The 22,980-nt window shown below is 45.6% G+C and overlaps 1 protein-coding gene and 1 long non-coding RNA gene across 3 annotated transcripts in view; one reads left to right on the forward strand and one right to left on the reverse strand.

Annotated features, from left to right (window-relative positions):
• Nucleotides 1-22,980, forward strand: part of PAWR (pro-apoptotic WT1 regulator) — a 67,111-nt gene that overhangs the window by 15,710 nt on the left and 28,421 nt on the right. The window lies entirely within an intron of this gene.
• The window catches only part of LOC309351199, a 37,361-nt gene continuing 23,487 nt past the window's right edge, over nt 9,107-22,980 (reverse strand). The window contains exons 4-5 of one of the 2 annotated variants that reach the window (XR_014160744.1): nt 12,818-12,943; nt 9,107-9,410 (exon numbers count right to left, since the gene is read on the reverse strand). This is a non-coding gene — a long non-coding RNA (uncharacterized lncRNA). Of the gene's footprint in view, nt 9,411-12,689; nt 12,944-22,980 lie in introns of those variants that run through there. The other variant, XR_014160745.1, reaches the window with a different exon arrangement.

Here is a 22,980-nt window from a genome sequence, read left to right on the forward strand (position 1 = left end):
AATCCAAAAACACTCTGAGCATGAAAGGTTTCACTTTTTAAACTCAAACATAGCACTATCATGACTACAGGAATAAAATGGAGTTTGCTTCTGCTGCCTAGGTGCTAAACATATTTACACGAAACCAATCTGTGTGTGGAGGAAATGCATGGATCCACCCCCTTCCACATTTAGGATATCACGAAGTGTTACATTTGCACCAGGCCAAAGGACCAATCACAATAAGTGGGATTTTATGATCAGTGAAGGAAGCATCGTGTTTCTTCTGACTTGCAGAGAGTCCATACTAGGCAAGGTTAGGGAGACAGCTGGGTCATAGCTGTCAACTTACAGATTTGAAAATAAGGGACCAGCAGCCTTGAAAATAAGGGACCAGCAGCCAAAATAAGGGACCTGCAGCCTCACCTGTTCCAGGCACTCCAGTCTTCCTGTCCTCCTGCAGTCTGGTCAAATTCATGCTGGGTAGCTTCAAGAACACTGTCCAACCAACTTTGTAACCAGAGGTTCAACTGAATAGAATCTGAATCACATGCACCACAAGGCCTATGCAGCCTCAACTTAAGATGGCTCCCTGGCCTGGCTTTGCATTGCAAAGTTTGCAGCAGCACGTGCAACAAAATGGTGTCCAGCATTCAAAAACCCCCTCAGCTTGCATTAACTAGCCACACACAAGGCATGCAAGCTCCACCCCCCAGTCGTTCTTAGACTCCTTATTGGGTGAGCAACACAGCCAAGCAACACAGTTGGAGCCTCCCTCCTCCCTGACCGGCAGGGAGGGAGGGAGAGGAGCTGCTTCCTTTGAAATTTAAGGGACATCATTTAAGGGACATCCATCAGTAAGGGACAGCAGCGGGACATGGAGCTGGAATAAGGGACTGTCCCTTCAAATAAGGGACACTTGACAGCTATGAGCTGGGTACGCTTGTGCTGGGCCTCGGAGGGCTAACCTGGCTGGAGACCCCAGCCAGGGACCAGGTGGTTTTTTGTAACTTCTATATTCTAGCAAGACTTTCGTCCCAGGCCTCAGACAAGCTCTGCACAGGCCTGGTCCACACTGTTGCTTTTTCCTAAGATGGTAAGGTGGCTGCAATGGGCAGGAAAAGCTTCAGTAATTTTTCAACATGGTCTCTTAGGCAGTATAGTGTAATGGTTATGTTGTTGGACTAGGACTGTTTCTCAGCCCAACCTACCTCACTGCGTTGTTCGGAGAATGAAACGTATGCCACCTTAAGCTCCTTGGAGGAAAAGTGGGATATAAATGTAATAAATAAATACATACCTGGGACTCTTAGGCACAAGAAAACATCTGCAGCCTCACCACCGTCACATGGAGGAAGGGCAAATGAATGAGCCTGGAGAGGCAAGTCTCTTCAAAGTGAGAAATCCTGTTAGCTCTTTAACCAGCACCATGCAGATTATTTTACAACATGAAATTTTATTTTATAAATTTAATTTAATTTTAGCTGTATGCTGTCTTCACACCAGTGCAGATGGCATAGGTGATTTAAGTGGTTTAGGGTTTTAACAATTGCCATCAGTGAATCTGAATATTAATGACAAACCAATACACAAAGCACAAAGGTGATGATACTTGTATTTCTATGCAATTTTACTTAGGCTGCTCCTCTTCCCAGGGGGGCGGGATTGCAGCCAGGCCTTGTGCTCTCCCTGTGAACACGGGGGCGTGGGGCGTGGGAAAGACGCTTGCATCACTGGGAGTCCTGGCCGCATCACGCCCCCCCCCCCCGGCCAACCAATCTGGTTGACTGGGGGCGTGGCTCACCCTTTTAAAATTTCCGTGCTGCTGGGGGCCTCCTTCTCCTTACCTCCTCCTTCGTCAGATCTCCTGCCCTCCCGCCCTGTTTTCATGCGTTCGCCATCTTGGCCTTGCTATGGACCACAGTTGGTCACCTGTTGAGAGGGCTAGGTAGGAATTTTTCCACTTAGGAAATTGGCACCAGCCATGTGGTTTTTGCCTTCATAGCAATCGTCACAACTTTGTAAGGTTTGGCGGTAAAACCTGGTTATTGGAGGGGAGATTGTGGCCTTCACCTGCCCCTCCTCTTTAAGGGTATTCCATTAAAAGGATCCGGGGGGGTGGATCCTGTCCGAAGCCTGGGTATGGGCTAGGGCTGTGCCACGACCCCATCGGGGACCCTGGGGGAACTCGCAGTTGATGTACATCAGGCTTCCTCAACCTCGGCCCTCCAGATGTTTTGAGACTACAATTCCCATCATCCCTAACCACTGGTCTTGCCAGCTAGGGATCATGGGAGTTGTAGGCCAAAACATCTGGAGGGCCAAGGTTGAGGAAGCTGATGTACATCAACAGGGCTCTTCCTACTGGTGGTTGACCCTTATGAGACTACCTGCATGGCAGGCAGGAGTCAGATATAGTTGGTTCAGTTCCAGTGCCTAAGCCAATACTGCTCACATCTGTAACCAATAAAGTTGTGGCCTTAATTATCCCATTAAACCAAAATATTGGTGTCCATGTTTTATTATCCAAGAAATGGGGGTGGGCTCGGGGCCTTCCCATTCAAGTCTCTCTCTCTCTCTCTCTCTCTCTCTCTCTCTCTCTCTCTCTCACACACACACACACACACACACACACACACACTCTTTACAAATCTTTCACATTCTTTGTCAGGCTCTATCTACAACCCTAACACATTTGATTTCAGGGAAGTGGTCTCTAACTGCTTTAAAAATAATAGATAATGCAGAGAGACATTGTATTCTCTGAAATTGTGTGTGGTTTTTGTTTTTTTTAAATCCAGCTATATCTGCACTTTTACTTAAAAAGGTTTCCCAAATGAATGCATTTGAAACAAAGCAGGCAACTGAACTGTCATGCTGAAATAAACCAGCAATAAAGATCTAGAAAAGAGACAAAACAAAAGTGAGGGGTGCACAGTAGTTGATGTAAAACGGTGTATCTTGTAAACTCTTGTGTTAACTGTGACCATATTCCAGACCTATGTTTTACTGAAAACACGATCGTTGAGGCATGTCCTTAGTTGACTCAAAGTTCAGGCAAATATTTATAATCTATGTTTATACTTGGGTATATGTTTATATTGAAGTATTCTGTAGTGAAGCAAACTGCCTGGACAAACAGGGGGACTTGGTTACTTCCACTGATTTTATTTATTTATTCCTTCAGCCAAGGAGAAACCCCAAGACACTATCTCCCAGGCATATACTGAGCTACCTTAAGCCTTGGAATCTGCAGAGAAGTTGACAGTTTGAAAACGTAGTTTTTTAAAAGGCAACTGCTGGCTGGGTGGGTGTATTTAAAAAGACCCTTATATCAGAAGTGGGTGGGAAGGCTACCAATGACCAGAGTGTATTTTATTTAATTTTTTGTGATCCAAATAGCTCATCTTTCCACTCCCCTGGCAACTTAGACTAGGTTTGGATGTACATTCGTACCTTGGAAGTCAAACGGAATCAGTTCTGGAAGTCCATTCGACTTACAAAGCTCAGCTTCTGATTGGCTGCAAGAAGCCGTGGAAGCCCTGTTCAGGTTCCAAAGAATGTTCACAAACCAGAACACTCACTTCTGGGTTTGCGGCGTTCGGGAGCCAAATGTCTGAGTACCAAGGTGTTCATGATCCAAGGTACAACTGTAATGGGAAACCATGGATTCCTGCTGTGTGGATGAACCTGCCTGAGTTCAGCACTCATATACTTCCCCCTCTTTCACAACCAGATGGAGGAGCTTGGAAGCTTTTGCTTCAAGTTTTAAACCAACTGCATGTCCATGACAGTTCAACTGGGCAACCTCAATAGTTTGGTAACTTACTGTTATCCTGTGTTCATTTGCTTTCTCATAGAATTTCATAAGTGGAATTGTGTTTGGATTATCCAAATTCATACTTCCAGGATTTGATTTTTTCAGTTGTTGTTTTTTAAAAGATTGTTTTTATTTTTATTATTAACAAACCTGCAAAGGAGAAATGTTTATAACTATTACCTCTAGCTGCTTTGCCTGTCAACCCAACTGGGATTTGTCCTGTGCCTGATATATGTCAACTAATATCTGATCATTGTTGAAGTAACGTAACTGCAAATGATCAGGTAGCATTTCACAACTGTTGGAGGGGGAGAGTGGGTTTTTTTTTTTAAAAAAAAAAATAAGATTTTGTAGTTAAGAAGATCAGAGATCTGCTATACAAATGTTAGACAAAATAAAACATTTCCATTAGCTACAGACTGTACTTAAAAACCATTTCTCAAAATTGCATGTTTAGTCTTACCCTGCTTGTATTGAGGAAAATTACAAGTACAAATCACAAAGGAACTATAGTTAGCCAGAGAACAAAGCCTGTGAGACCACTGAACCTTTTGTGTGCATGCCTTGTCTCTTCAAATGCCATTCCCCTTCTTGTTCAAAAATCTGGCAGTGCACAATCCTGGCAAATCCTTTGTGCACATAATGAAGAAAGACTAAAAGGCCAAATTATCCTAGTTAGGTCATTTAAGGTAATGACATATTATATTCAGCTCCTATTGAAATACAAGAGACTTAATGTATAATAAATCTTATTACAAAGCGTGAGCCATCCAGCAAGAAAACAATATACGTGCAATTGTAACACAGTTGTTGCACACATAACATATTTTTGGATATTAAATTATTTCTAATTCTTAGAATTTAGAACTAAGGCTTGGAGTCTGAGTAGATGCTGAAACTGACAGGACTTTGATTGATTTCACTGTATCTATCCTAAGTCTTGATCCGTCTAACCTTATGTGTTGAACAAAATATATGTGGATGCAGCCTAAAATTGTTAATGGGTTGTTTTAAACTCACCAAGAATTATTTGTTATATCACATACTTTCTGAGTTGTGAATTTAGACTTCATTTGAAGAAGATGTCTTATGCAATCCTTTTGTCTTTCACATTTGGAACAAATTGCAATAGTCAGTTGATACGTTTAGAAGCTTTTAACATTTGTCAGGTGGTTTTTTTAATGCAAACCTAAATAACATTGCAAAATTTGCTGGTAATCTGAAATATAATCTGAAATTGGAATATAAATCTTGCAAGTGTGGATCTTGTAAATATAAATCTTGCAGCCCCATTGTTAGACTTTTTTATTCAGTGTTGTAAAATAGAATGGGGTAGCCAATATGTTGTTGGACTACAACTCCTGTCTTCCCTTGCTATTGGTTTTGCTGATTGAGGCTTATGGGAGTCCAACAATGTCTTGAGGGTGCCTCATTCTAATGTTGAGTACCAACTGCATTGGGCTGTAATGCCAAATTATGTTTTAGTGTTATGTGGGCAAGTATTAGGCTTACCAGCTGTCCCATTCCCTTTCACCTTCTGTCATGGCTGTGAGAAGGCAATCAGAAGCTTTCATTTCTGTTTTTAACTGTCCACAGTTTAGCATGTACAATATAGCTAAACCCAGGCGACCTGTGAGTAGTATTAACTGGTTTACTGAAACAACTTCAATCAGTGCTTTATGAAGCTAGCTTGTTTCAATAAACCATAGGCAAGAATCACCACTATAGCTTCTAGTGTCCTTCACAGCTATGCCAGAATAGAGGAAGCAGGCAGCACATGAGCCCCAACGCTGATTCATGTTATGCTAAGTTACATTTTAGTACTTTCAAATGCAGCAGCTTTTTAGAAGACTGTCTTACTATTAAGTTCATTTTATGCATTGAATGGCGTGTAACAAAACTCTTCAGTTTTTAGTTCATGAACAAGTTTCCATGTGCTTCCACTCCACATTCCACCCCTTGCAAACATTCCATGGTCACTGAGCATGCTCAGTTCTCATTGGGCTGCACTTTTAGTATTTTTTATTTTATTTGTGCAGACCTTGAGCTCCCCAGACTTACTGATACCTCCCTCTTGTGTGTAGATAGTGCCTTTTTTGGCTACAAAAGGACTGGCACTTAGAGAGTGGGTTCATTATTAGTATACAGTGTAAGGCTTTCTATCAGGAAACAATTGAAGAGAATACCATTGTTTAATATTCTGACTGCCAGCATTTCATGCACCACTACCCATCCCAGGTACAGATGAGGAAAAGGTCAAATGCTAGCCCTCTTCATGTTACACAAGCAGATAACGAAGACATGAATCTCAGGAATTTGCAGCCACAGATTTAATGAGGGCAGTGATGTCAAACCATTCATTGAAAATGTGAGGAGAATGAGGCTTTCGGCAGCTGGTGTGCAGGAGAGCTACAATTGTCTGTATTGATAACCTGAATGTTGTTATGGCAGGTTGCACTAGAAATGGATAAGGAATCCTCGAGTGCTGCTGGCTGTAAATTAAAGTGCCAACCTTGTCACAGCTTATTAACAGGTTACCTTCAATCAAGTTTAAAGGAGCAAGCCTGCTCTTAAATGGCTATTATTTGAAAGGAACACATTTAGTGGAATTTCACCCCCACTACCACCGTTCCATTACTTCAAAAAAATCTTGATTGTGTACAGGCATTCATTAAATAATAATAAAATAGTAAAGTTGTCACATGAGAAACATATAGTATAGTAAAGTATACATGAGAAACAATTTTAGTAAGCACTGAAAAAAATCAGTGTTGGCACTCAGAGAGGAGTTGGTTCTGTAAGATGGATGCCACCATAGAAAAGGCCCTCCCCCTGATTTCTGCTAACCAGAGATAATTGGGACCAAAACTATATAGTGGTTTACTGGTAAGGACAAGCACTTTGAACTGGGTCAGGAAACAAATAAGTTCCAAAGCAGGTGATAACATGTATGAAAATATGAGATCACCAAACCATGGATGACACTGGAAAGGTCTCTCCCAGCAACAGGGGCCGCCAGTGAATCAGTCAAAACTGATAAGACAGTCATGCAGCAGCTGCAAGCAGGGAATCCAAGAGCATGCCCCCATACGACCTCTGTCAGTTCTTTCATGGGCAACATTAAATACAATACTCAGTCATAAGGAATTCAATGGGATAACTGCTTCAAGATAGCTGGAATCTGCCCTTATGAGAAAAATGTGATAATTACTATGCTAACAAGCCTTCACCAGCTAGGATGGGCAAAGGTCTAGAGTGCAAGTTAAGTCTCAACCCATGCTGTGACTTTTCTGAATCCTCTGGCAGAATCAACTGAAACTCCTCTGAGCAAATCTGACACATAGGTGCTAAGGGGCTTTCCAGTAAATTCCCTGTAAGAAAAGCGGAAATAACTTAGCAAAGGAAGAATGCTACTAAATATTTAACCACATGCTAAAGGTTAATCTGTTTCAAGAGGCTTGTTTGCCACAGAATTTTGGGAAGAAATGTAGGTGGGGAAAGCATTTCTATTTTGGGAATATACATTTGATATACCCTGCTCTAACATGAGGCTGCAAGGGATCTCCTGTTCAGTTTACTGAACAGATCAACACCTGAAATATCTTAACCAGGTGATGCTCTTGGCCAGTGTTTCCCAACCAGTGTTCCGCGGCACACTAGTGTGCCGCGAGACATTGCCTGGTGTGCCGTGGGAGGGAGGCGGGCGAGGCGGGCAGCGAGAGGCCTTAGGCGCCCTGCAGAAAGGCGTCCTCTTTGTGGGTGGGTTCTCCCCCCTCCCTTAGCGCATCGTATTTAGTTGGGGATTCTGGAGAGGGGGGCGGGGGTGCGCTGGCCCCGAGCGGAACAGACGCGCCGTCGTCCCCACCTCCCTCTCCTCAGTAGCTCCGAGCCGACTGACTGAGGGTGGGACGCGGCCAGCGGCGTCCTCTCTCTCTCTCTCTCCGCCTCCCAGCACCGCTTTTCCCGAGGCGGGCGCGCGCCTAAGGCTGAATGGGAGCAGCCTGGAGGCTTGGCGGCCTCTCAGCGGCTCATGACGGGCGTCCCCGAGGCGGGAGGTGCTGAGCAGGGGCTCTGCGAGAGGGCGCGAGGGATGCGTGGTGGTGCCTGCGCACGCGTGACTTAAGAGGGCGACCTGCTGCCTCTCCTCTCTCTCCCCTCCCTCCCCTCATGGGCACGGAGTCCCCGGCACAGCTTGGCGCTACTACAGCTACAGCTGCTGCTGCTCCTGCTTGGATGAAGGCGGCTGCTTCTTCCTAACGCCCAGCCTCTGAGGGACCGCAGTCTCCCGCCCTCTTTTTTTTTTTTTTGTGGGATGCTGAGGTAAAGGATCCCCTCGCGCGCGGGCGGGCGGGCATCTCTTTGGGCAGGGCGCGTGTGGAGGCTTAAGGTGGGGAGTGTGGAGGGGTTGCCCCTTGTGAGGGGAGGGTTCATATTGTATTGGGCGACACGGCTCTCCAATGGCCAGCCCGCGGAGGAACATTGAGTTGGAGCATTTCGAGGAGAGGGACAAAAGGTGCACTGAATAAAGTATTTTATAATTTTTCATATTTCTGTTTACTTACTATTTCATAATAAAGTAATTATAAAATACTTTCTTTGTGTTTATTTGATTCCTATTAAAGAGAGTTACTTTATATATAGTCAATATAGGCACAGAGTTAATTTTTTAAACATTTTCTAATGGTGGTGTGCCTCGAGATTTTTTTCATGAAACAAGTGTGCCTTTGCCCAAAAAAGGTTGGGAAACACTGCTCTTGGCCCACTTGCTGCATTTAATTTACACTGCAGATATTTAAATACTAAGGCTATTGTAGTGTACATGAAATCTGGGAATCTTTGAAACTGTCCAAATTCTTGCTTGTGAAGCACAATCCTATATGTACTTGCTCAGAAGTAAATTCTACTTTGTTTAGTGGAACTTACTTTAACGTAAATATGTTGCAGAACGTAGCCTAAGTGTGCTTTCTCCGCTAGTGGAATTTATGAACTAAGCCTAATGAAGAAACCTTCCCCCCTTTTTTTTGTACAGCATAATTCTACACTTCAATTCTCTGTGCAGGAGCTATAAACTCAACTGTATCCAAGTCTGTTGTCTCCATTTCTGGAAAACGGAAATTGTAGGGGGGGGGGGGTTGGTTTGCAAGCGGCAAAGATTATTAATATGGGGAGCAACAACCACTGCCCATTGGCCACCTCCCCTACATTTATACTTTAAATTGATCTCTGTTTTGTAGGGGAATCTTGTAGACTCTTGTGCAAGATTAAATGGAGTGAAAAGTGGTGATAGTCTTCTCTAGGAAGCAAAGATAAACAATATACTCACTTGTATTGCATAATTTAGCTAGGTCTCCAACTGGAGCGCAGAAGGAATCTGTTTCCTGATTCCAGAGTTTTAATCTAGTTTGGATAGTGAGTGTTTTTGATCCAATTGTTTTGTGGCAACAGCTGTTCACCAGCTGCTGTCAGAGGTAAATGAGATACCAGTTTATTTTTAAACTTCAGTTTGCTAAATGAAAATTTCCTTCAGAAACCTCACCTCAGCACCAAAATATCTTCTCAAATTCCTAGAATTGCTGGTGTACCATGTGAATTTTGACTGCTCTTCTGTATGCTGAACCAACCCAAAAGTAAAAATGGAAGGTTATGTTAGCTGGAAAGAGGCTGCTGCTGTTTTACATGTTTATAACAAAAATGTAAAGAACAGGAAGGAGGAAGAAGTTTTTTAGATATATCTTTATTGTCATTGCCCAACGCAGGACAATGAAATTGTAAAACTTCATAAAAACTTCATAAAACATTCAAAAACCCCTAAAAACTCTAAAACCCTATTTTAAAATACACTATACTGTAGAAACCCCTTATGCTGCGTTTAGAACCAGAATTGCATTTGCAAAGAAACTGTTTCTCAGGCGGCTAGTCCTGGCCTTTATAACCCTATACCTTCTTCCAGAAGGCAGAAGCTGAAGGAGATTATTTCCGGGGTGCGTACTATCCTGTGCTATCTCTGCCGCTTTCTTATGGCACCTAGCAGCATAGTTGCAGTGTAGGATATGGGGAAGATAGAATGTTAGGAAAGTCCCACCATGAAACAAACTGGAGGAGGAAAACCAGGTACGCAGGTGAAATTGGATACTGAGAAAACCATCCAACAGTGCTTCAGAAATTTTATATACCCTTTATATAAGAAAACTGGGAATTTTGTAGAAGAAGAAGAGTTTGGATTTGATATCCCGCCTTTCACTCCCCTTCAGGAGTCTCAAAGCGGCTAACATTCTCCTTTCCCTTCCTCCCCCACAACAAACACTCTGTGAGGTGAGTGGGGCTGAGAGACTTCAGAGAAGTGTGACTAGCCCAAGGTCACCCAGCAGCTGCATGCGGAGGAGCGGAGACGCGAACCAGTTTCCCCAGATTATGAATCTACCGCTCTTAACCACTACACCACACTGGCTCTCTACTGGATAGTAGGAGAGGATATATTGATTAAATATTATCTTTCCTAACTCACGCTAATGAGTCACACATATATAGCAGAGTTCATTACCCATTATACACAGCAAGAAGCTAGTTGCAGATTCGTTTGAATCACTTTAGTTAAGCAATCCAATCTGGCATCCCCAGATTGGTGTGTCTTCCTGGTAAGACCCCTTTGATTCCCTCCTAAAAGAATAAAGACACAAGAGTCTTCCTTAAAAGTAATGAAAAGTTTACTTGCATTCAGTTCACAGTATGATCCCTGAAGGCAGGCTTTAGCTTGTAGTTACAGATAGAGTGTGGCTTACATCCTTCATGAGCATGGGCCCATGTGCTGCTGGCTGGGAGCCAGCAGTGCAGTCCAAGAGAAGAAATCGCATCAAAAGAGAGAGATGGTTGCGTGACTGGACCTTTTCTGGGGTCTGCAAGGGTCATCCCCACCTACTGGTCACCAGAGCAGGTGTAACAGGAAGTTCAACTGGCTGGATCAACATCCCCCTGTCTATGTCCTCTCTAGGCAAACAATGAATGTTGTACTTGACTGCTCCAATGGATTACATCCCACAAAACTAGTGGAAATTACCCAGTATTGCTCATGAGAATTCTAAGAAACCAAAACTGAGGTTCATAAATGGATAATGTAATGTGTTAATTTATAGGTCTATGCATGCCTTCCCCCATCCCAACTTGGGGAAGACTCAACCAGAATCTTGCCCCAAATAATAATGTTTAATTATGGCTTTTGAACACCTCTATTATTGGGAGGGTGAGGGGGGAAGGAAATGATGGTCCTGGGTTAGGTGTCCTCTTCCTGCCCTGGGACACTTTTAAAAAATCTTTTGGGGTCTTGCTTCCACAGTGTGTGTTCCCTGTTTACAACATGCTGGTTAAACAGTTTACTGCAGCCAGCAGGATTGCATCCTTCCTGCACCAGCTGGTGAGTGGAGGCTTCAACCTTGCTCAATTTCAGTGGTCTTCTTTAGCTATAGTGTCTTAGATTTTGCTGCTGTTTTATTTTAATTGGTTGTGAATTTTGCTGTTCTTTCACTTTGAACACCAGTGTATGTAATGTAAATCATTAATTTTGCATAAACCAAAAGAAGTATTTGCTGGCAAATGTAAATGTACCTTCAAATCTAATGCACACCTTAATTTTCACAATATAATTTGGCCAAAAAAGGTGAGCATTAGATTCAAGTAAATACGGTATGTATAATGGGGATGCAGGACTTGAAGGAAGGCTGACTAATTGTACATAACCCATTACATTAACCACTTTTACAGCATTGGAACTTAATTAATGGCTGTCGTATAGTGGTGGAATGCTAAAGAAATAACATTAGATATTTTGAAAGTCAGTAAGAGTGCAATCCTGTACATCTCTACTCAGAAGTAATCCCACTGGCTGATATCCAGCACTATGTTAGTGAAAGATGATTTTCAGACAAGGAATCTTTCTCTTGCCTCCTCACCCTGGAAGTCCCAGAACCACCCAAAGATGGGGAGGAAAAAGAGAATTGAGGTCTTCATGAGAGGGAAAGGTTAATTGTTTGAGCTTGCATCTGCCCACACAACATTGAGTATCACCCATTGAATTCAATGACATTTACATCCAGGTGAATAGGTATAGGTTGCAGCTGCAAATTATAATTGAGAAGTCTGTTGTGCTGTTTGAGCCTGGGTTGGAAAGTACCGTATATTCTATTCAGTGGTATCTAGAACTGCAAGTCTGTTGCCTGCATAAACTAATATGGACTGAATCCAATGTAGCATCAATAGCACAATAATTTAGCACTAATGGAACAAGAGCATTGGATGCCATCTTCCGTTTATTATTTCAGCCAGCTTTTGGAAATCAAGAAATAATTTAACAACTTTTTACACCTTAATTGTAGAAAATTAAATGAATGAATCATGAAAAATTTGTATTAAACTAGCAAAGAACTAGTACTGTATACTTGCATGATGTGTGACGTTATAGTGATATTTAAAACAACAACAACACTATTTTCCACTTAATGTTTACTTTTATAAGCTTCAGTTGACCCATTCTTCTTTATTCCTTCAGGGTAATTAAATTTTCAGAAACCTGTGGTTTTTTAAGCACTGGTAGGAATTCCTTAAAGTATATGTCAATAAGTATTCAGACACTCAGGATTTCAGGCAGCAAAGGCAACGATCATAAAGGTAATGATCACAAACAGTGAGCGTATTGATAACAAAACTGAATGCACTGTGGGTATAATAGGGGACAGGGGCTACGTTGCAAGACACGACATCTATTACCACCCTTTCTATTCTTTTAGCCTTTTGTTAGTGGTTTGTAGCATGACTAGATTTCTGGGTCATTGGGCATTTTTCTCCTCCCTCCCAATTTTAGAAGAAGCTGCTTTAGTGGAATGTTGAGAATGAAGCCATGCTTTTCTTTTCTTATTGTACCAATCATTAACTCTTGCTGGGAGAACATTGTCCTTGTAAACAACTGCTTCACTACAGGAAGAAAAGGTTGGAGGCGGGGCAGCAGGGGAAGAATGAATAAATACTCACTTGTTTCAAATGCCTTATATAGTATTGATGCCTGGATTTTGGCAAGTTGATGCCTTGCCTTCAGAACCTCTGCTCATCCAGTCTAGTAGTTAGCTGCCAGGTAATGTTCTGTTTCCTCTCTTGGAACTTCAAAATGAAAACATTATTATGGCAATTTCAGTTTTTGCAAAAATGGAGGAGGGACATAACAGTGATATAGTTTATTTCCACCATTAAATTGGTCCACACAACGATTTGTTCACCATATCAAGATTAGTTCAGTAAATAAAAACCTTACAATAGGAGGATGCGTGCAGTCTTGAAAGGGTATTAGATTTACTTATACTGTAATTCTAGGCCCAGAAAGTGTTGAATCAAACTATTGGGAAAAATTCATCGAAGGAATAATAAGCCAGATGTTGTTAACTGTCTACAGGCTCACCACCCCCATCCTTCTCCCTCATGTCTAAACACTGCTGTCAGAGTCACCCGTGGTCCCAGCTCACAAGAGACCAAAGTCCACTCCAGCTTATGTACAAAAGCTTTTATTGAAGAACATTAGTAGCTTTACATCCGAGGTCCGTGACCCTACGTCTGTTACGCTTAGACCGCTGAAGTCCCCTCTGAGTCAGTACCGCCTCTACACCAGTTTAAGAGGCTTGTACTGGTCCACCTCTTTCTCTCTTTCCTTTTCCGCAGGGTCTTTCTGCCCCCCTGTGTTCTCTCCCTTCGGGACTCTCCAGAGGCTGAATCCTCTGCCGCCTCCTCCCCCCTCCTTCGGGCTTTGGGACCAGGCTCCTCCCCAGGACTCTCTTCATTTCCGCGCGCCTCCCATTTTGAACTTGGCGCGCGTACGTTGCTCCTGACCTTCCCTTCGACAGTTACACTGCCCTCGATACTACTTTCCTCCCCTTCCGGCAGGACGTTTTGCCCTGATCTCCTTCCCCTCTCTGCTTCCTGTTCTGCTCCTTCTGACACACTGGTCACTCCTCCCCCCTCACTCCGTTCCAGCGGAGCAGCCGGTCTCGCTCTCCAACTCCCACTGGGGGTTCCCCCTTCGTTTCCCTGCTCCTGACTGCTTCCCCCTCTAGCTCCCCTTGGCTTGACCAGAGGGGCTCCCTTTTGGGAGTCCTCCGATTCACTGGACAGACTCATGGACAATCTTGGGTCATTGTCATCCTCTTCCTCGTCAGTCTGGAATCCTTCCCCCTCACTTTCTGTCTCCTCCCTCATCTGCGTCTCTCTCCCTGAACCCCTGACATCCATCCCCCCTCGAAGCCCCCCCTTCCCCCCTCCCGGCCCTCGGAGGCAGGTCGTGGGAGCCGCAGCTCTTCGGAGGTAGATGCAGGATCCAGTTCGTTTGCTTCAATGTCCTCTGCTAGCAGCTCGGTGTATGTGTGTTCGAATGCGGGTTCTTCACCCAAGATGTTCTCGGCTCCCTCTTCCATTGCTACTTCGTCTGGAGCTGCCTGCCAAGGCCCCGTCAGCCATTTCTTGCGCCAGTCGTCCTCTGGTTGCTCGTCCCACCAGTAAGAGGGTTCTGTGTCTACCCCCGAACACGATCCCCTGGGCGGGCTTGATTCTGGCGTTCTCTCCTCGGCGGAAGAAAAGCCCCTGAAAGTACTGTCTGAAAGTGTGGGCGTAAAGAGCCAGTCATCAAAATACTCGGCTGGCATGGGTCTATGCGGGAAAAGTGCATGGAACTCGTCTTTCAGAAGAGGTTCGTCTAAAGCGTAGTCCGGCACCCAAATATTGGCACTGGCCGGGGTACCCTCTCTGGCTAGAAGGTATTCTACTCCCTCTACCCTCCATCTCGAGTCCAGGATCTCAGTGACCTCGTTGAGTGCGTGCGTGCAGTACTGTTTCAGACTCCTGAAACCTGTGCGGGGTCTTGTAGGGAGTGAGCACCGACCTATGAAAGACCGGGTGCACTCTGGAACCTTCGGGGAGGGCCAGTCGAAAAGCTACAGGGTTAATCCTAGCCTCCACCTGGTATGGCCCTAGCTGCCTGTGTCCCAGCTTCTTCTTAGCCAACGACCTGGCTGGCATCGCTTGGGCCGCTAACCATACCCAGTCCCCCACCTGGATGTCCTCTCCCACTCTCCTGTTTTTGTCTGCCTGCACCTTATATGCTTGTTTGGCTAGCTCCAAATGTCTCCGCAGCTCCTCGTGCACCTCTTGCAGTTCTGCGAACTGGTCGGCTTCTTGCGTCACCCCCTCTCCCGGTGTTACGAACCCCGGGAAGGTTCTGGGATGACGACCATTGTTCGCGAAGAACGGCGTCACCCCCGTCGACGCGTGCTTCGTGTTGTTGTAGGCAAACTCCGCCATCGGCAGGTAGTCCACCCACGCCGCCGGGCGCTGATTGGCGTAACATCTCAGGTACTGCTGCATGATCGCGTTGACTCTCTCTGCTTGGCCGTTGGTCTGCGGATGCCTTGCCGACGTTAGGTTGATCTTGACATGCAGGATACCTAGAAGCTTCCGCCAAAAAGTAGAAACAAATTGGCGCCCCCTATCGGACAGGATGGATTGTGGCAGCCCATGCACCTTGAACACGTGATCGATGAAGAGTTTGGCGGTCTGTTCCGCCGTCGCCACCTTCGCGCAAGGAATGAAGTGCGCCATCTTGGTGAACAGGTCCACCACCACCAGCACCGCCGTCTTGCCTCTGGAGCTGGGCAGGTCAGTGACGAAGTCCGGCGCCACCCTCTCCCACGGTTGCTGTGGCGTCTCCAGCGGTTCCAGTAACCCCGCTGGCTTCTGGTGCACTGGCTTGGACCTCTGACAAGTGTCACACCTGGCGACGTAATCCGCTATCTCTCCCCGCATCTGGGGCCACCAAAAGTCCCTGGCCACCAGTTCTATTGTCTTCTCCTTGCCGAAGTGTCCCGCACTGGGGGCGTCGTGCAACTGCTGCAGAACCCTCGCGCGGAGCTCTTCGCCCGGTACGTAGAGGGCACCTTTGTGAGTTAACAGCCCGTCGCGTAATTGGAACTCATCTTCTCTCTGCGAACCCCTGCGCAGCGCCTCCATCTTGGATTGTGCAAATCGATCTACTTGCAACGCACGTCGCACCGCGTCCAGGTCGACTGCGATGGTAGCGCACGTCCACGCCTGCGGTGCGAAAATGTGCTTGGCTGCCACTGGCGCTGCTTCCTCGAGATATTGCAGTTTCCTGGAGAGCGCGTCGGCTATAACGTTGGATTCTCCCGGGATGTATTCTATCCTGAAGTCGAAATCCGCGAAGAATTCAGCCCAGCGCATGTGTCTTTGGCTCTGGAGCTTCGCCGTGCGCCAATACTCTAAGTTCTTGTGATCTGTGCGGACCTGCACTGTGTGCTTGGCACCTATGAGGAAGTGTCACCACGCTTTGAAGGCAGCGTGGATGGCCAACAGCTCTCTGTCCCATATGGTGTAGTTTTGCTCCGCCTTGCTGAGCTTTCGGGAGTAAAAGGCACAGGGTCTCCAATTTCCTTGGGAATCTTCTTGCAGGAGCACGGCTCCCACCGCTCTGTCTGAGGCGTCGGTCTCTACTCGCATGGGTCTGCCCGGATTCACGTGCATCAGCTGCTCCTCGGAAGCGAAGAGGCTTTTAAGCTTCCTAAAAGAGCGCTCCGCCTGTTCCGTCCAAGCGAACTTCTTCTTCTTGGAACTGAGGGTGTCCGTGATTGCTGCCGTCTCCTTTGCAAAACCCCTGATGAATTTGCGGTAGAAATTGGCGAACCCGACAAATCTCTGGACCTCCTTCCGATTGCGTGGGCTCTTCCAGTCTAACACGGCGCGGACCTTGACGCTGTCCATGGCCAGCCCCTTGTCAGACAGCTTGTAGCCAAGGAAATCCACCTCCGTCACATCAAATTGGCATTTCTCCAACTTGGCGTAGAGCCTGTGTTCTCGCAGTCTCTGCAGGACCTCCTTCACGTCTCTTTCATGAGCCTCCTGCGATTCCGAAAAGATCAGGATGTCGTCGAGGAAACACACACACTTCTTGTAGAGGAGCCCCGCCAGCACGTGATGCATAAAGGCTTGGAAGACGTGAGATCCATTTTGGAGACCAAACGGCATAACTCTGTATTCATACGTGCCCAGAGGCGTGAACATGGCCGTCTTCCACTCATCGCCCTCCCGGATACGGATGAGATTATACGCTCCACGCAGATCCAACTTGGTGAAGATCTTCCCCTTCCGCACGGTCGCTAGGAGGTCATCAATCTTGGGCATGGGGAAGGCCTTGGGCTTGGTCATGGAATTTATGGCCCTGAAATCCACAATGAGTCTTTTCTGGGGCGTGTCTTTCTTCTTTACAAAAAACACAGGACTGCCCCCCACTGCTTTGGACTCCCGGATGAATCCACGCTTCAAATTATGCTCTATGAACTCCCTGAGTTCTTGCATCTCGTCCTCAGACATGGAATACAGCTTCGCAGTCGGCAGCTGCGCCCCCGGCAACAGGTCGATCGCGCAATCGTAAGGTCTGTGGGGCGGCAGCCGGTCAGCTTCCTTCTCGCAGAAAACCTCCAGGAAACTCTCGTACTTGCGAGGAACTGCCTGCGCCATGCCAAGTTGCAGCTGCTGCTCCACCCCTTCCTCCTGGCTGGACTGCATACAATGTTGAGCACAGTACGATGAGCAAAAGGTGATCTGCCGTTGGTACCACGCTATCGCAGGACTGTGTCTCTCCAGCCAACTCATGCCTAGTACTATAGGCGTGTCCGACAGGCGGGTGACATTGAAGCTGATGACTTCTCTATGATGTCCAATCCGCATCTCCATGGGGGGCGTCTGTTGCACAACTTGTCCTCCCAGCAATTTCCTGCCATCAACCGTGACTACGTTTAGAGGCGTTGTCGCGGGCAGAAGCGTTATGCGATGCTGCTTGACGAAATGCACCCCCACAAAGTCCGCGTTGCTCCCAGAATCGATCGTGATGGGGACTTCCAGGGTGGTTCCGTTCGGCAACTGGAGTGTTGCAGTGAGCTGCACCGTTGGCTTGGGTGGTAAAGGGTCTGTACGTTGCAAAGGCACTGGGGACTGCTCTACAGATTCGCCTGGCTGAGCCCCAGCAGCTCTGCTTCCAGCCAGGCACTGTCGTTTCCCTGAGGCTGCTCCTCTTGCATCACTTCTGCTGCCACTGTTGCTAAGGCTGCAGTGTGCTTCTGGGGCCTCTGGGGGCACTCTTTCGCCATGTGTTGTGCACTGTCACAGATGTAACATTTCCTGTTCCCTCTAGGAGGCCTCGCCTTTACTGCACCGGATGCGGGGACTCTGGCTGTTGCTTGAGCCTTAGCACCACCAATTTCCATTGGTTCCTCCCCCTGCCGCGCCAGAGGCGAGGGATGTGCCTGACTGAAATCTCTGGGGAGAAAAGGAGGTGTCCTTGCCGGTGCACGCGCCTGGCGTCCCTCCTCATTGTGCCAAGGACGTTCTTCGTGCCGTACCCCTATTGCGAGAGCCCTCTGCACGACGTCCTCCAGGGTCTGAGGTCTGTCTCCCCTGGCAAGTTCATCTTTTATGGGGCCGCTGAGACCCTCCCAGAACAAATCTCTCACTGGTTTGCAGTCCTTCTCCCAGCCTAATACAGTCAGTAAGGCGAAAAATCGCGAATGATACTGACGCACAGTGGCTCTCCCTTGCCGCAACCCGTGCATTTCCCTGCGTGCAAGATCAAGATCCACGGTTGACTGGAAACAAGCGTCCATCGCTTTAATAAATTCATCAGAATCGCGGCGGGCAGGGCCGTCTTCGCGCCACAAATTGCGCAACCAAGCTCTTGCCTCCCCATGCAAATGAGACACAATAAACCCCACTTTCTCCTCTTCATCTTTAAAGTCATTACGAAGCAAATGCAGTGCATACAAGACGTCTGCTCTGAAACTTGGGTAGTGCTTTAGGTTCCCATCGAAGTGGGTGACTAGACTGCCCCCCCGCCTTCTAAGTCCAATTCCCTCCGATCTGGACGCTGGGAACCCTTCCCTGCTTGCACGCTCCCACCTTGTTTGCAGGTCCTGGCAGCGCTTCTCCGCTTCATCACTCTTCTTCTGAGATGCAATGACTGCAGCGGTGAGTTCTGTAACTGCGTTTCGCAGTGTTGTCAGCTGCTCCTCCGCACTCATGGCTGCTACCGTTCGTGAGCTTTGCAAAAAAAAATTTTGCGTTCTTTGAGAGGGGACTTGCTGTCAGAGTCACCCGTGGTCCCAGCTCACAAGAGACCAAAGTCCACTCCAGCTTATGTACAAAAGCTTTTATTGAAGAACATTAGTAGCTTTACATCCGAGGTCCGTGACCCTACGTCTGTTACGCTTAGACCGCTGAAGTCCCCTCTGAGTCAGTACCGCCTCTACACCAGTTTAAGAGGCTTGTACTGGTCCACCTCTTTCTCTCTTTCCTTTTCCGCAGGGTCTTTCTGCCCCCCTGTGTTCTCTCCCTTCGGGACTCTCCAGAGGCTGAATCCTCTGCCGCCTCCTCCCCCCTCCTTCAGGCTTTGGGACCAGGCTCCTCCCCAGGACTCTCTTCATTTCCGCGCACCTCCCATTTTGAACTTGGCGCGCGTACGTTGCTCCTGACCTTCCCTTCGACAGTTACACTGCCCTCGATACTACTTTCCTCCCCTTCCGGCAGGACGTTTTGCCCTGATCTCCTTCCCCTCTCTGCTTCCTGTTCTGCTCCTTCTGACACACTGGTCACTCCTCCCCCCTCACTCCGTTCCAGCGGAGCAGCCGGTCTCGCTCTCCAACTCCCACTGGGGGTTCCCCCCTTCGTTTCCCTGCTCCTGACTGCTTCCCCCTCTAGCTCCCCTTGGCTTGACCAGAGGGGCTCCCTTTTGGGAGTCCTCCGATTCACTGGACGGACTCATGGACAATCTTGGGTCATTGTCATCCTCTTCCTCGTCAGTCTGGAATCCTTCCCCCTCACTTTCTGTCTCCTCCCTCATCTGCGTCTCTCTCCCTGAACCCCTGACAACTGCCAAATAGTGGTTCATCTTCAAATCATAGGGCAGATCCATACCATGCATTTAAAACACATTCAATTCTCATTTAAAGCTCACAACCTCCCCCAAAGAATCCTGGGAGCTATAGTTTATTAAAGGTGTTGGGAACTGTAGTTCTGTGGGGGGGGGGAGAATCACACTTAACAGGATTCTTTGGGGCAAATTACATGTGTTTAATGTGCATTTTATGTGTTTTAAATATATGGTATGGATCTGCCCAGAGCTTATTAAACTGACTTGTTTTTAACTAGCCGTAATTAAGGTTCTCCACAGTTTAGGGTTTGGATGACAAGCTAAACTCTGCTCAATTTAAAGTGGAAGCAGAAGCTTCTGATGTCCTCCTCATGGCCACACTGGAGGGGAGGGGAAGAGCCTATGAACCTGTGTGTGTGTTAGACTTGCTTTCTCAACCTTTTAAAGCAGAGGTTGCCAACATGGTACTTTCCAGATGTTTTGGACTGCACCACCCACCAGCTCTAGCCAGTATGTCTGGCAGTCAGAGATAAAGGGTGTTATAGTCTGAAATAACCAGAAAGTGATATGTTGACTACCCGTGTACTAATCCATGTTTAGCATTATATCAGAACATAGCCTAAATCAAGAACGTGCAAGTTTATCATATGCCAATGCCGTTCACTTAATGTCCCTAGAAATTGCAGTCTACTATTTATGAAAGCTGCAGTCAAAAAAGAGAGAAGGCAGTTCAATTGCCCCACACATCCTAAGATCATTTTCCAGACTATCAGAAAAGTTTGTTTTAATTTACTGCTTTTTCCAAAATAAAAATGTATTTAAAAGATCTACAAAATTTCTAAATCACTTAATGTCAACATGCCACTTAGAACTATTTCTAAATTATTATTTCTACATTTGTACAGACTAGTTTGGAAATATGAATATCCCAGAATTATGTCTAATTTTAAAATACAATTCGACTTTGAGGAGAGGGAGTTAAGGAATAAGAAAACTCTTTATACTGGGCTTACCATATTTAAATGTTCACACCTCCCTAAGAAATATTGTAACACTCCTAATCTCAGCTGATAAAAGCATGAGCCTAGTTTGAGGTGAATTTTTAAAATCTAAAATTGTTCTTACTTTTCAGTTGCTTTCTGTAGAAATTGGACATAGGAGATTTTGAGATCTAAAGTATATAACAAGAAATGAATTTAAAAGCAATTGTTTGTGCTGAAGTGTTCAGCTTTTGTGTCTTCTAGCTGAAGGTGTTGCAAAGGTTAATAGCTAGGCAGTCACATCTATTGCAGCAAAAAGCATTTCAGCTAAATCAGTGTTAGCTTCCATTTAAGGAAGAATGTCTGCTACAACCATTGGTATTTACTAACTGTGCCTATGAAAACATTCCTTTTCACCCTCAGATGCTCATTCAGCTGTCTGTTGTCTAAGGGACATTATTACAGGCTTTACCATGCAGTTGGAAAAATTAACTGCACATTTTAATACTGTGAACAGTAGCATCTGACTTCCACCTCTGTAGAATTTAGTTACTGCAATGCTGCTGTTGTGATGGCTCTAAAAACCTTTTGCATAAACCACAATTTTTTGCAGATTGTGGGTGCTGCAAATGCTTTAAAAACAAAATAGTCTTCATGTTAAATCAGACTCAGCAGTTGAATTCATCCTGCTTTGTCTAGAAATAGGTTAACCCCTTGAAATTCCCACAACAGTCAATGATTGTTGGGTGGAGGATATTACTTTTGAATGTGACCAATGAGTTGGTTTTGCTTAGTTGTTCAAAGGTACATCTTGCAAGCTGTAAAAAGACATGTTTTAAACTGCTCTTGGAAAGAAACCACAGCTCTCCCACTCCTTATTTTACAATCATTCCTAATAGCACTTTTGTTTTGGATTTGGATCAAACATAATTGTTCTTGCATCATTGCACCAGAAAATCAAATAGGTGAAAGTTTCTTAAATGTTCCATTTTCAAGCAGTACTCACAAATACAAAAAATGCAATAAAACTCTTATTCATTAAAAATGTGTTTCATGTCTGTACAAGGTTAGAAAGAAGGAAGGAAGGAATGAAATAAATATTGATCTAAACATGTAAGATTCCCTGTAGGCCAAAAATTCTCTAGCCTGTTATGTTCCCTATTCCTCCACTAAAACGAGACATCTCCCCACCCCCAATTTTAAATGTGTGTTCTGTGTACTGCTTGAAGCATGAGTCAAAGGTTATTGTCAAATTTCCCAAGAATATCTAACATACTAACTAATTTTACAAATTCTGGTGCTTTTTGTTTTTCGGTGGCAGCATGGAGACTCAGGGTTGAGGTTGCCTTGAGTTGAGTGATGGCAGATTCTCCTCTCCCATTCTTCCCACTTTCTGAAGTGTTAGACAGTAAGTCCCCCTGTATTGATCACCTTTTAAGCTAATAGGGAAGCCTGTGTGAGTACCATGGTGCTCTCTCCGCCCAGGAAAAAGTGCAGTGCAGTTCACTACTTAATTTCCTTCCAGATGGTGGGAGTGGGCTTTTCAGGTGAAGATGGAATGGGGGGGGGGAGACTGAGCAGTGGAAAAGTGGTGAAAATGAGAAGTTACAGGGGGAGAGCTAAGTAAGCAAATGGGCAGCCAGCCATTTATTGCAAGGCTGTGTTGGTATGTCGGAAGTAAAACAGCTGTGGAGGAATGTAAGTAATGTGAGGAATGCTTGCATTGGGAAAGTGGCTAATTATCCCTTGAAAGGTTGCAAGGTTTTTGAACATCTTTCTCTCCCAAGTCACTTTGCATAGCCATTGTTCAGCTTGTTCGTTTATAACCCGGTGGCAAAGCATTTAATAAGATGGAATAGAAAGGTCCTCAAAGACTATACTGATGAAACTGTTCAGGCTTGAATAAGTCTACAGAAGGAAGTTCAGAGGACTAAAATTCATCAGAGAGGGGTTTTGTTAAGCAAAGAATCAAACAGGTCCCTGTATTAAGGGTCAGGTGGATCAGGCTCAAAAACTGCAAATGCTAATAGAGGTGGGTGGATTTTTGAAAGAAGCACCATTCTATCCCCTGAGCGGATACTGAAATTTAAAATGGGTTGTATAATAGATTGGAATATATTTTTATTAATAAAAGACATTCTGCTCTTGTATTTTTACCTTCAGTTTATCCCAAGGGATAGGTTTAGTCAGTTTTGAATGGCACTGGCAATATATGGTTTCAAAGTCTGGTTGAGAATTGT

This window comes from Podarcis erhardii, assembly GCF_964252035.2.
Source record: "Podarcis erhardii genome assembly, chromosome: 10".
NCBI classification, from domain to species: domain Eukaryota; kingdom Metazoa; phylum Chordata; class Lepidosauria; order Squamata; family Lacertidae; genus Podarcis; species Podarcis erhardii.